General features: G+C 44.4%; 1 protein-coding gene across 1 annotated transcript in view; it reads right to left on the minus strand.

Moving 5' to 3' along the window:
* The window catches only part of LOC147464365 (arabinosyltransferase RRA2-like), a 63,545-nt gene that overhangs the window by 49,392 nt on the left and 533 nt on the right, over positions 1–13,620 (minus strand). The window lies entirely within an intron of this gene.

The raw sequence follows: 13,620 nt of genomic DNA on the forward strand, positions 1-13,620 counted from the left end.
GTACTCCATTATATAGCTTTATCCTAATCTGTAAGGTGCAGCGGGAGTGAATTGTTGATAGTGCTCAGGATGAGTGCTCCGAACTATGCTCAAGGGTTCCTTTTACTTACAGCAGGGAGAGCTTTTCATTCTTCTTAGAGAGAGAGTACAAGTGCAATGATCACAAACAAAGTGAATGCTACTGTGAATGAGAGTGCTAAGAATGAGAGAGAGTGTAAGGTAACCTTTCTTATATATCTGCTTAGCCAATTTGCCCTACCCAGTTTCCCAACAAAGTCACTTATTAATAATAAGTGAAAAATGGCTAAAATAGGGAAATGGGTTCTGTGCACTGTGAAATGCTCATGATGGCTACTGACTGTAATCTAATGATCATGCTGTGTGCAAGCAGAGGATATGCAACTACTCTAAGTGCCTGGACATGCACGTCCTGCGGACAATCTCACAAAGGTGCCAGAACACTTCCTAAGCTGACCTGAACCCTAGACATGAAGTAGCTTGTCCATATGCACATAGGGTTGGATGTGCACGAGAGAGAGAGAGAGAGAGAGAGAGAGAGAGAGAGATACGACACCAAGCGGTTCTTAAACCCTCCCCTTAGGGCCCCCCTCTCTATGGCGAGAGAGGTCTATGCTATAGATCGCACAAATCTCTAGTACAATGGTTTAGATGCTATGAACTGGATGATGACAATGTCGACGACAACGATGGAGACTATGACGATGATGACGATGGTGTCTCGTCAAGTCCGGGATTTGTGTGTAAGGTGCAATGGAAGTGAATGTTGAACTTTGCTCAAGATGAGTGCTCTAAACTGTGCTCAAGGGTTCCTTTTACTTATGGAAGGAAGAGCCTTCCATTCCTTTAGTGAGAGAGTGCAATGATCACCCTTGAGCACAGTTCAGAGCACTCATCTTGAGCAAAGTTCAACATTCACTTTGGCTGCACCTTACATTGGTATTAGAGCTTTGGCAGTGTTCTGTATCACTCAAGGAAAGAACCACAAGAACCACATAAATTTTTTTGCTTGTTGAGGTCGCACGTAACCCAAGACCTCTTGGGCGTGTCAATTCCTAATCGTGTTTTTGAAGAGTGACAGGAAACTCAAGAAAGAAGGGCTTGTCCAGCCTCCCCTTGTGCCACTTTTCACTCATTGAGAGCGGACTGTGCACTTAGCGGCCGGCCAATCGACGTGAGGTGGGAAAAAGCAACCTTGGTGTGAGCGCAAGGCGGCCAAGGGGTGCGCCCGCGGAAAAGAGGAGCTCGGGTGAAGAGAAGATTCTTCTCTAACACAGATTGCAAGCGAAAGAAGAACCTCAAGAACTCAAGACCCTCAAGAACCTCAAGACTCCAAAACCCCAAGAACCCAAGACCCACAAGAACCCAAGTTCCTCGTCAACTTAAGAACCTAAGACTTCAGTGGATGGTCATCACCCGAAGCGGAATGGATACTTTGCATGAAGGTGATAAGCATGGAGTTGGCGAAGAAGAACTGACCCTGCCCCTTCCCCATCTACGCCAAGGATTGCACTAACTCCTATGGAGGAGTTGGAGCAGATGTTTATGGACATCAAGTTAGAACGCGAAGCAAGGAAGTTCGAAATTGAAGCACGAACAACAGAAAGAATGGTAGAAATTGATCGTAAATACCAAGAGAGAATGGCAGCCATAGCGCGTGAGAGCGAGCAAGCACGCTTGGAAGCCAAAGAAAGACAAGCCAAATTGGATCGTGAGCGCGAAGAAAGACAAGCAGAATTTGATCGCGAAAACAAAGAAAGACAAGCAAAATTTGATCACGAGAACAAAGCAAGAAAAGAGATGAGCGACCAACACATGAAAGAGTTGTTGCGACTTTTTTCTAATGTGTAGGCGCAGTTTGAAAAGGACCAAGAAAAGGCGACTCTTTTAGTCTTTTCTTCTCCCAAGCATGACACATGATTTGCATGATCAAGATGTGATTATTCACGAGCATGATGATTTACATGATCAAGATCTGATTACTCACAAGCATGATGATTTGCAGGAAAAAGATGCGATTGTTCACAAGGATGATGGTTTAGTTGATACTTTGTCTAGTGAAGCTAACCTCATTGCAGATTCGACCAATCACGAAGAACCGATCTTGGCTCTCGAGCTGCAGTCCACAGAACCCCCACAGGAAGATGCGATCAATCACGAAGAACCGATCTTGGCTCTCGAGTCAAGGTGCAAAGAATCCCCACAGGAAGTATTCTGTGTTCGAATGATTAGTGAACACGCATTGTTCGAGTGTTTCATTCGTGATGCTTTCCTGTATTGGGGAATAGCAAGGTTTTGACAGCAGCTATGTACCTTGCCGGTGATGCCATCAATTGGTACCACGCATGGCAAGAAGCACAGTTAGCCGCGCACCTAGAGGAGCCGACAAATTCACGCCCCTTTCCTTCAATTGGGCCGATTTTTAAAACAAGCTCAAGGCCACCTGAGTACCTCGCAGATTGAAGGACGATTGGCACGGTCTCAAGAAAAATGGTATGCCAATTATATCTTTCTCTAACTGTGTTTTGCAGCTCGGCACTCAATTACGCAAATCAGATGCGGAGCGCAAGCAGGCATTACTTTATGGAATGGAGGAGTATATCAAGTATGATGTCGAGGTGCTCAATCCAATCGATCTCAACAAGGCGGTAGCGATTGCTCTCGCACACGAGATGAAGCACAACAAGGGAAAGCCTAAGGAACACAAGACTTCCACAAGTACCTCTCAGACTTCTCACAACTCTCAAAATGGTAAGAACGGTAACTCTTCTAACCAATCTTCCAATAGTCTCTCAGAAAAGAACTCTCAAAGTGAACCCAAGGGTAAGGCTAATACAATTGCTAAACCTAAGTTCACTCCCGATGAAAAGGTAGCACAAGGAATTCTAGGAGGATACATCACGTCGGAAGAGCAAAGCACTTATTCTAAGGAAGGTCGTTGTTTTCGTTGTCACATTAAGGGTTACATAAAAAGAACATGTCCTAAGCTTGAATTGAATGAATTTAAAGAACCCACAGAACCCACTTCCTCTGTCAATGCATTGATGCAATCAATGACAACATGATGTGCCCCAAGTTTCTCCTGACCCTCCCATTGATCAGTCTCTCATTAAATGTTATGGTCATATGACGGGGCAGCGTTTTGTCATTTTGTTTGACCCAGGCAGTATGCATGATGTGATTAGTCCCTCTCTTGTTGAGAGAGCCCGCCTAGAGGTTAGTCAGAAATCTCCTCTCGAGGTCTCTGGCTTCGCTCCTAGGATGGATTCTCTCATCACAAAGGAGTGCCTTGATGTGTTGTTTACAGTTCAACAACCTGCTTTCGTAGAATTTTTTTTGTCTCTCCTCTCTCAGGATGTGATATTATTTTGGGCATTCGATGGTTTCGTGAGCATAACCCTCTCATTGATTGGGCGGAAAATACGTTCACTTTCAATGCCAAAAGTGACTTTCCCATGGTCATTCGTGGAGAGCAAGTTGTTCATTCTCCATCTCTCATTTCTAATGTGCAGGCGAAGATTGAACGGATTCAAGAGAAGGAGACTCACTCGGTCTCTTCTTCTCCAAAGCATGATACACAGGATTTGCACGATAATGATTTGCATGATTATAAGCATGATGAATTGCATGATGATGATAAGCATGATGAGTTGCATGATAATGATGAGCATGATGATTTGAATGATAATGATAAGCATGATGATTTGGATGACAATGCCATCCATGATGATTTGCATGATAAAGATGTGATTTCTCACGAGCATGATGATTTGAATGAAGATGATGTGATTGTTCACAAGGATGATGTGTTAGTTGATACTTTTTCTAGTGAAGCTAACCTCGTTGCAGATTCGATCCTGGCTTTCGAGTCGAGGTCCCCCCCCCCCCCCCCCCGCGCAGATTCTATCAAACACGACGAACCGATCTTGGCTCTCGAGCCTAGGTCCAAAGAACCCTTATAGGAAGTACTATCTGTTCGAATGATTTGTCAGCACGCATCGTTCGAGTGTTTCATTCGTGATCGTTTCCTGTATTTTAGTTAGCGTTTTTATGTGATCCCTTTTTCTAGGCATGACATATTCCATGCCGTATTGTACAATGCACATGATTCACTCACGGATGAGCACAGATGTATGCGGATCACTCTCGAAAAGAAAAAAGGTTTGCATTCAAGGAATTCAGAATGTTTCTCGATTGTCACTTTTGTCAAATTGCTTTTACATGTTTCTTCCTTGGCATGACACAGTCTCAGAAAGAGCACGAGCAAGATTGTCCATCAAGCATCGGCATTTCCGTTATAATTTGGCACAATCGATAGGTTTAGGTTGAAAAGTCAAATTTCGATCTTACTTTTTGCATGTGTTTGGTGAGCAATTTGGCACTACGTCACTTTGTTCATCTGCATTGCATGCACAGTAATTTAGTGTCACGTGACACATCCAACCCTATGTGTCTGTGGACAAGCTACAGCATGACCAGGATTCAGTTCAATCAAGTCAGTCTAGAATAGGAAGTGATTTGGCACTTTTGTGAGTCTCTTCGCAGACCGTGCATGTCCAGACACTTAGATTAGATGCATATCCTCTGGTTGCACATAGCATGATCATCAACATTCCCATCAGAACCCATCAGGAGCATTTTCCAGTACACAGAACCTATTTTTCCTATTTTTGACGTTTTTCACTTATTATTTTTAAGTGACTTTTGTTGAGAAACTAGGTAGGACAAATTGAGTAGTGAAATATATAAGGAAACCTAGCGCTAGCACTTTCTAGCAGAAGAAGCAGCAGAAACCGCGTGTTCGACAGTGCACCTTCTCAACAAGACTCCCCCAGATGCATATCCTCTGGTTGCACATAGCATGATCATCAACATTCCCATCAGAACCCATCAGGAGCATTTTCCAGTACACAGAACCTATTTTTCCTATTTTTGACGTTTTTCACTTATTATTTTTAGGTGACTTTTGTTGAGAAACTAGGTAGGACAAATTGAGTAGTGAAATATATAAGGAAACCTAGCGCTAGCACTTTCTAGCAGAAGAGGCAGCAGAAACCGCGTGTTCGACAGTGCACCTTCTCAACAAGACTCCCCCGGAAGGAGACATAGCGTTTTCAGCCAGCAGACCCCAGCAAGGCCTAGCGTTTTTCAGCAAGATCAGCCCCCTAGCGTTTTTGCATTGACAATCAGCCGGCGACAGCAAGACCACAGCAGAAGCCTAGCGTTTTTACAACAAGACTCCAGTTCAGCCCAGCGTTTTTGGATCAGCACAATCTCCTAGCGTTTTGCAGTTCCATCCCGACAAGACCTCGATTAGCACCAACGTTTTCAGTTTTCAGCAGTCAGACACCGCAATAGAAGTCTCGAACCTGGCAGATCTCACCATCCCGCAGCAGATCCTCGCCACACGGTCAGATCCAACGTAGTTTGCAATTTCCGCCCGGAAAACGCAGATTTCAGCATCTGCGTTTTCAACGCGTTGTCGTTGCACCGTCGTCATCGACATAGAGTCAGAATTCAGCTAATAAAGATTTGCAGATTTCAGCCATTAGCATTTTCAAATTTCAGCCCGGTCTCGTCGTCGTCAACATCGTCGGCAATTTGTGCAATCAATAGTAGACCACTCTCACCATAGAGAATGGGGCCTTCGGAGGAGGGTTTGACAACATTCTGGTGTCGTATTCTTCTCTCTCTATCTCTCAGTCTCAGTACCTTCATTCACAGTGTTTATCCACTTGTTTGTGATCACTTGCATTCTCTCATTAAAGGACGGAAGGCTCGCCCTTTCGTAAGTAAAAGGAATCTTGAGCACAATTCGGAGCACTCATCTTGAGCAAAGTTCAACATTCACTTTCGCTGCACCTAACATTGATATCAAAGCTTTGGCAGTGTTCTGTATCACTCAAGGAAAGAACCACAAGAGCCACAATAAAAAAAAATTTGCTTGCGGTCGCACGTAACCCAAGTCCTCTTGGGCGTGTCGATTCCTATTCGTGTGTTTGAAGAGTGACAGGAAACCCAAGAAAGAAGGGCTTGTCCAGCCTCCCCTTGTTTCTCTTTTCACTCATTGAGAGCGGACCGTGCACTTAGCGGCTGGCCAATCGACGTGAGGTGGGAAAAAGCAACCTTGGTGTGAGCGCAAGGCCGCCAAGGGGTGAGCAGAACTCGGGTGAAGAGAAGATCCTTCTCTAACACAGATTGCAAGCTTAAAAAGAACCTCAAGAACTCAAGAACCCAAGAAACCAAGACCCACAAGAACCCAAGTTCCTCGTGACTTAAGAACCCAAGACTTCAGTGGATGGTCATCACCCGAAGCGGAATGGATACTTCACATGAAGGTGGTGAGCATGGGAGTGGCGAAGAAGAGTTTTCCCCACCAGGCGGTTTTTCTGACCCTCCCCCTTCCCCATCTACGCCAAGGATTGCACTAACTCCTATGGAGGCTTTCGACAAGATGATGATGGACAGGAAGTTAGAACGCGAAGCACGAAAAGCAGAAAGAAAAGCCGACTTTGAGCGTGAGCGTGAGCAAGCACGCTTGGAGGCCGCAAAGAAAAGCAAAAATATAGCGTGAACACGAAGAAAGAATGGCAGCCATAGAGCATGAGCACAACGAAAGGAAAGCCGCCTTGTTCCGATTCTTTTTTCAAGTGCAGGCACAGATGCAAGAGATTCGGGGAAAGAAGACTCTCCCAGTCTCTTCTTCTCCAAACCATGACACACAAGATTTGCATGATGATAAGCATGATGATTTGAATGATAATGATGAGCATGATGATTTGGATGACAATAACGAGCATGATGGTTTGCATGATCAAGATGTGATTACTCACGAGCATGATGATTTGTATGACCACGATGTGATTGTTCACAAGAATGATGTGTTAGTTGATACTTTTTCTAGTGAAGCTAACCTCATTGCAGATTCGATCAATCACGAAGAACCGATCTTGGCTCTCGAGTCGAGGTCCAAAGAACCCCCTTAGGAAGAACCGATCTTGGCCCTCGAGCCTAGGTCCAAAGAAACCCTTAGGAAGAACCGATCTTGGCTCTCGAGCCTAGGTCCAACGAACTCCCACAAGAAGTATTATGTGTTCGAATGATTAGCCAACACGCATTGTTCGAGGGTTTCATTCGTGATGCTTTCCTGTATTTTAGTCACCGTCCTTATGTGATCCCTTTTCACAGGCATGACATACTGTACGATGAGCACGATTCACTCATGAATGAGCATGGATGTATGCGGATTCAATTTCTGGCACATAAGAAGATAAGTCTGGAATTGGCGAATCTCCTTGTATGTATTGTTTGAGCCAAGAAATGTGGAAAGTTGGATGAAGTTTTCCCCATGAGAGTGGAAGTTCCAACTTGTAACTGACAACTAAGTACTTCTTGATTATTTTGAAAGGTCCATAGAAACGAGGGCGCAACTTTGGAAAGACCGATTTCACCGTTTTGTAGCGATGAGGTGCTACATATAATAAAACCAAATCTCTCTTGGAAATCAGTATGTCGTCGATGCTTATTGGCTTGTTTCTGGTACTTTTGTTGGACATGAACCAACTTGTCACGTACTTGAATAAGTACATCTTGCATTTCTTGAACCAACTGATCTGCTAGAGCTACTTTGTGTTGAAGAACAAAGTTTGTCGGTATAAGAGGAGTATGCCCATAAGCTGCTTGGAATGGAGTCATGCCAGTTACTGAATGGATAGAGTTATTGTATGCGAACTCTACAAGTGGCAAATACTCTTCCCATGATCCCAATCGAATTTGTATGTAATGTCGAAGCATTTCTTCCAAAATTTGATTCACTCTTTCTGTCTGTCCATCAGTTTGAGGATGGTATGCTGAGCTGAATAACAAATTTGTACCAAGGGATTTGAAAAGGGATGTCCAAAAATGCCCTGTGAATTTTGGATCTCTGTCTGAAACAATAGACTTTGGTAATCCATGTAATCTGAAAATGTGTTGCACAAATAATTGCGCATCGTCTGGTGCCGAGGCAGCTTTCTTGCAAGGAATAAAGTGTGCCATCTTTGAAAACGATCCACCACTACGAGAATCTGTGCATTGCCTTTGCAGGTACAGGAGCAGGCTCCAGTGCCGGAAGGAAGTCGGTAACCTGTCTTTCCTCTGGAACTGGAACTGGATACGAGGAATTCAAAATGAGAATGACTTCCGGTTCGAATGCGGGTTCCGGTTCGGGTACGGGTTCTGCTTCGGGTGTATCTGGTATAATTATCACTTCGGGAGCCGGAGGAGGATTTTCTGGCAATATTTCTTCGGGTACCTCGTCTATGTACGAGAGAAAATTGACGGGAACATTGAAGGCATCGTCGTCCATGACTCTGAACAAGCCCGCGTGCGCGTCTGTTGATGGCCAGAATTGGTGGCGCGGGAAGTTAGCAGAAGAGGGTGCGCTGAATTTTTCTCAGGATGGCACTGTTTTGCCATTTCGTTGGCTGCCGCTGGCCTCTTGGTATTTTTTTAAAAAAAATTTCACAAAGGGGTGCCCAAGGGTGCCCACTTAAAATTAAGTTAGGCGGCCGGCCAAAATCTTGTAAAGTGAAAGGGTGGCCTTGGTTAATAAACTCCACCGCTGGTTTTTTTTTTAAATGAAACGCTGCGCTGCAGGCTTCTAAAAACGTAAGCTCCTGCCTCTTCGAAAAACAGCCAGCGCTGCCTTGTGTAGGCTACCGTGAGCAAGTTGCCGGGTGAAGGGTCTGCCTGGATGCATGGGCTCGTGGCTGATGCGCAAGGGAGATCCACGCGAAGCGTCACCTATTGGTGGAGATTCTTACTCCAGAAGTGCAACTGGTATGCCGCAACACCCACGCTTTCTGCCATCTTCTGCTTAGCTTTTTTTTTGTATGTGTTTGAGAAAAAAAATTACCTCATGCTGACATGGGTCCTGGCCATCTTTCTTCTGCTTCCATACAACTCCGGGAAGGGGGAGAGTAGCGGTGAGGGTGAGAGGCTCACAACCTTCGGGTCCCGGGAAAAATTTGCTCAGATACCACTGTAAGGATTCTAGTCGCTAATCCTTAATTAAGTACTTAAACTCATGATTAAGACTTAAGAAACTCAAATTGAACTCAAAACAAGACTTAGAAGACTCTGTGTTTGATTGATTGAAAGTGTGATACAAGGGTTCTTTTTATAGGAATTGAATAGTCATCAGTGAAGAGGCATGTCTCTTTGTGAAGAGACATGACTTTAGGCGAAAAGACACATCCTTTCTGCGAAGAGCTGCAACCATTGGGTGAAGAGTCGCATCCGTAGGGTGAAGGGGTGTGACCAGTCGTCGAAGGAGTGTGGCTTTTGGCGAAGAGGTATGTCTTTTGGGCGAAGGGGTGTGACCATTCGAGAACAGGAGTCCTCCTGGGTTAGTCACACTTCGCATCTGCATCTGTAAAGAATCAAGAAGAGTGTAACTAGTCACAATCGTGACATTCAGCCCGCTATCCGTAGATTTCAGCATCTACGTTTTCAGCGCATCATCGTCGCGTCGTCGGCATCGCCGTCCTCGCCGACACAATGTCAGTATTCACGAGAAAGTCGGCATTTGCAGATTTCAACCCTAGCGTTTTCAAATTTCAGCCCGTCCTTGTCGTCGACATCGTCGGCAAGTCCATTGCATCTAGACCATTGTACCAGATTTGTGCAATCAATAGCATAGACCTCTCTCGCCATAGAGAGGGGAGCACTTGGAGGAGGGATTGAGAACCGTCTGGTCTCTCTCTCTCTCTCTCTCTCTCTCTCTCTCTCTCAGCACCTTCATTCAAAACTTATGGAAGGGAGAGCCTTCCGTTTCGTTGATGAGAGAGTGCAAGTGATCACAAACAAAGTGAATAGACACTGTGCGTGAAGGTGCTGAGACTGAGAGATAGAGAGAGAAAAAAATACGACACCGGGAAGTTGTCAAACCCTCCTCCAAGGCCCCACTCTCGCCATCGAGAGTGGTCTACTATTGATTGCACAATCTGGTACAATGCTTTGGACTTGTCGACGACGATGAGACGACGACGAGATGGGCTGAAATCTGAGAATGCTAAAGGCTGAAATCTGCAAAGCTTTATCTGCTGAATTCTGACTCTATGTCGATGATGACGATGCGACGACGACGCGCTGAAAACGCAAATGCTGAAATCTGTGTTTTCCGGGCTGCAATTGTAAACTACGCGGGATCTGACCGTGCGGCGAGGATCTGCTGCTGCAAGAAGGTGAGATCTGCGAGGTTTGGGACTTGCTCTGCGGGATCTAACTGCTGAAAACTGAAAACGCTGGTGCAAATCTGAGTCTTGTCGCGATGAATCTGCAAAACGCTGGGAGGTTGTGTTGATCCAAAAACGCTAGGGCTGAAAATGGGTCCTGCTGCAAAAACGTTGTGAATCTGCTGGTGCAAACTACTAACGCTAGTGATGATCTGTTCTCTGCTACTGTCGGTTGATCTGCAATGCAAAAACGCCAGGTCTGATCTGTGGATGAAAACGGTAGGCCTTCGCAGATGCAAAAACGCTAGGTCTGCTGATGTGGGGGTCTTGCTGAGAAGGTGCCTGATGAACACAAGGTTCCTACTGCCTCTTCTGTCAGAAAGTGTTAGCGCTAGATTTGCTTATATACTTGGCTACTAAAACTGCCCTACCTAGTTCCCGACAAAAGTCACTTAAAAATAATCAGTGAAAATTGGCTAAAATAGGGAAAATAGGTCTATGCACTGTAAAAATGCTCCTAATGGGTTCTGATGGTAATCTGATGATCATGATGTGTCCAACCAGAGGATATGCATCTAATCTAAGTGTCTGGACGTGCACGGTCTGCGAACAGACTCACAAAAGTGCCAGATCACTTCTTATTCTAGACTGACTAACTAGACTGAACCCTTGTTATAAAGTAGCTTGTCCACAGACACATAGGGTAAGATGTGTCACGGGACAGCAGCATAAGAAGAAGCAAAAGAAGTCCACCAACTTATGAGACCCGGTCCGATGGAGCCCAAGTGACCTAAAGATAAAGCAAAATCCACTCACACACACACGCAAAAGAATTGCGTAAAGGATGATGACGTGACAGTTGTACGAACGCCCGAAAGAAGAAGTAGAAGAAGTTCCCACCAATTTACGGGACCCCGTTTGATGGGGCCCAAGTGACCTAAAGATAAAGCAAGATCTAGTCTCACACACACAGAAGAATTGCATAAAAGATGATGATGTGGTCACTGTACGGACACCCGAAAATTACACTGACATCCTGACGTGGCACTTGTACAGATTTTCGCGTTTTACGTTGATGGCGTGGCAACTCTACGGATTTTCGCAAAAGGTGTTAACAGTGTTTGGACCAGTTGCTTTTGAGTTTGAAGCTTTCATGTAATTGCTTTTCATAGGCCAAGGGCCTTTAAATATATGCCATAGGCTCATTCTCTAGCACTCTTCCGGGTGAAGGTATAGAGGATGGAGTATTGGTGTTGTATTGAGTTCAAGCAATATAAAGAAATACCAAAAGGGCCGCCAAGGTTTAGGACCAGTGCTCTCTCTGTAACAAACTGCTGACGTGTCAAAGCCTAAAGAATGGAGACAACTTACAGATGCCGGCCGAGGGGCCTAAACCCTAAGAACAAGTAATAGAAGAAGTCCTCCCAACTTATGGGGACCCTGTCCGATGGGGCCCCTGGTGACATAAAGAATTAAAATAAAGCAAGACCCGCACACACGCAAAAACTGATGACGTGGTAGATTTCCAAAAATTGCACTGGCATGATGACGTGGCAGGCTGTACGGATTTCCTCGATTTGCGTTGGCTGATGGTGTGGCAGCTGTACAGATTTCCGTGATTTATGCTGGCAGCTTTTGGCTTTGCTTTTGGACCAGATGCTTTTGAGTTTGAAGGCTTTTTATTGTAACTGCTTTTAGGCCAAGGGCCTTTAAATATGAGGTTAGGGCTCATTCTCTGGCATGCTTCCTGGAGAAGGTGTAGAGTGTGGAGTACCAGCTTGTACTGTGTTGATCCAATATAAAGAAATACCGAAAGGGGCGCCAAGTTTTGGGGCCAATACTCTCTGAGGTGGAATTCCGCCACTCTGTGTCGCGTGTCGTCTCTCTCTCTTTCTCAATTCAGATTTTATTGAAGTGCTAAAAGTCTGTTCAGTCTGTTCTTTTCTATTGGCACGTGGTGCCCGTCTTGTGACACTCTCAGGGTGGAACTCCGCCACTCCTCGTCTCGTGTCGTGCATCTCTTTCAGTTCAGTTGTTATTTGAAGTGCTTTGAGTTGTTTATTCTATTCTTTTTTGTTGACAAGTGGTGCCCATTCCTGTGACAGAAACTAAACTAAGTATCAGCACAACTAAGCATCCTCAAACAAATGCTCAAACTGAAAGGGTTAATCAAATCCTAAAAGATATGCTACGAGCATATGTAAGTAAACGACAAACTAATTGGAAAGATTACTTACCTATAGTAGAGTTTACATATAATAGTGCCAAGTACTCTTCCACTAGATATGGTCCATTCATGTTAATGTATGGGTTTCAGCCTAGAGCTCCTTATGCACTAGGATTGCAAAAGGAAAAGGAAGCTAAAGACTTTTTAAAAGATATGAATGAAATGCTTAAGCTTGCTAAAGAGAGTATTAAAAAGACTCAAGGTAGAAAAAGGACATACACTGATTTGCATAGAAGGCCTCTTACCTTTGAGGAAGGGGAGCAACTCTATCTAAAAGTGCCTGAAAAGTCTGAAACCATGAAGACGGGACCATGTCCAAAATTATCATCAAGGTATTGTGGACTTTACACAATACTAAAGAAAATTGGAGATAAGGGCATACATCCAGTAATCCACGTTAGCAGACTCAAAAAGAAACTGGGTCAATCGGATAATCTTGTTCAAGATGATCAGATAGTGGAACTCATAAATACTCAATCTCTTTCACATGAGCCAAAGAAAATACTAGAAACTAGAAGAAAAAAAACTAAAAATACAATTTATAAAGAGTGATTAGTTAAGTGGAGAGATTGCTAAAGAGAGTTCAACATGGGAGCAAGTAAGCACTCTCCATAAAAGGTTCCTTGACTTTAAGATTATTCATTTCAATCAAATTTTCGACAACAAAATTTCTTCTAAAGGGGGAAGGAATGTGACATATCCTACAGTTGGGCACACACAGATACACAAAAAGGGGTCGTGGCTCAGAAGTCGCGTCAATAACTTGGGAACACCCCTAATTAGACCTTGATGGCTTGACATAAGAATTGAAAGCCAGGTGTCATCGAGTGCAAAGAATTTCCCATGCGATTTGACGGCGGCTAAGGAGTTGCGAAGCAGGGGCGGGCAGCATTGTGTATGTGTATGTTCTTTGCTGGGCAGTGAAGCTCGCTCTCTCGCTCTCTCGCTCTCTCGCTCTCGCGCGCATTACGTACTCTACAAACATACGAAGACTTGTGTTGGAGCTTCCACGTGCGGAGAGGGAATGGAACACAATGTCACTCGCTTTTTTCTCAAAATTATTGATATTATAGCATTCTCGAATCAGAACCAATTTTTATGGCATCCTTAAATAATTGCTTGGCCACCTTGTTTCGCCCTTATTTACAAAAATTTCAG

Source organism: Adiantum capillus-veneris, chromosome 1 (genome assembly GCF_014529385.1).
Source record: "Adiantum capillus-veneris isolate H3 chromosome 1, ASM1452938v2, whole genome shotgun sequence".
NCBI lineage: Eukaryota > Viridiplantae > Streptophyta > Polypodiopsida > Polypodiales > Pteridaceae > Adiantum > Adiantum capillus-veneris.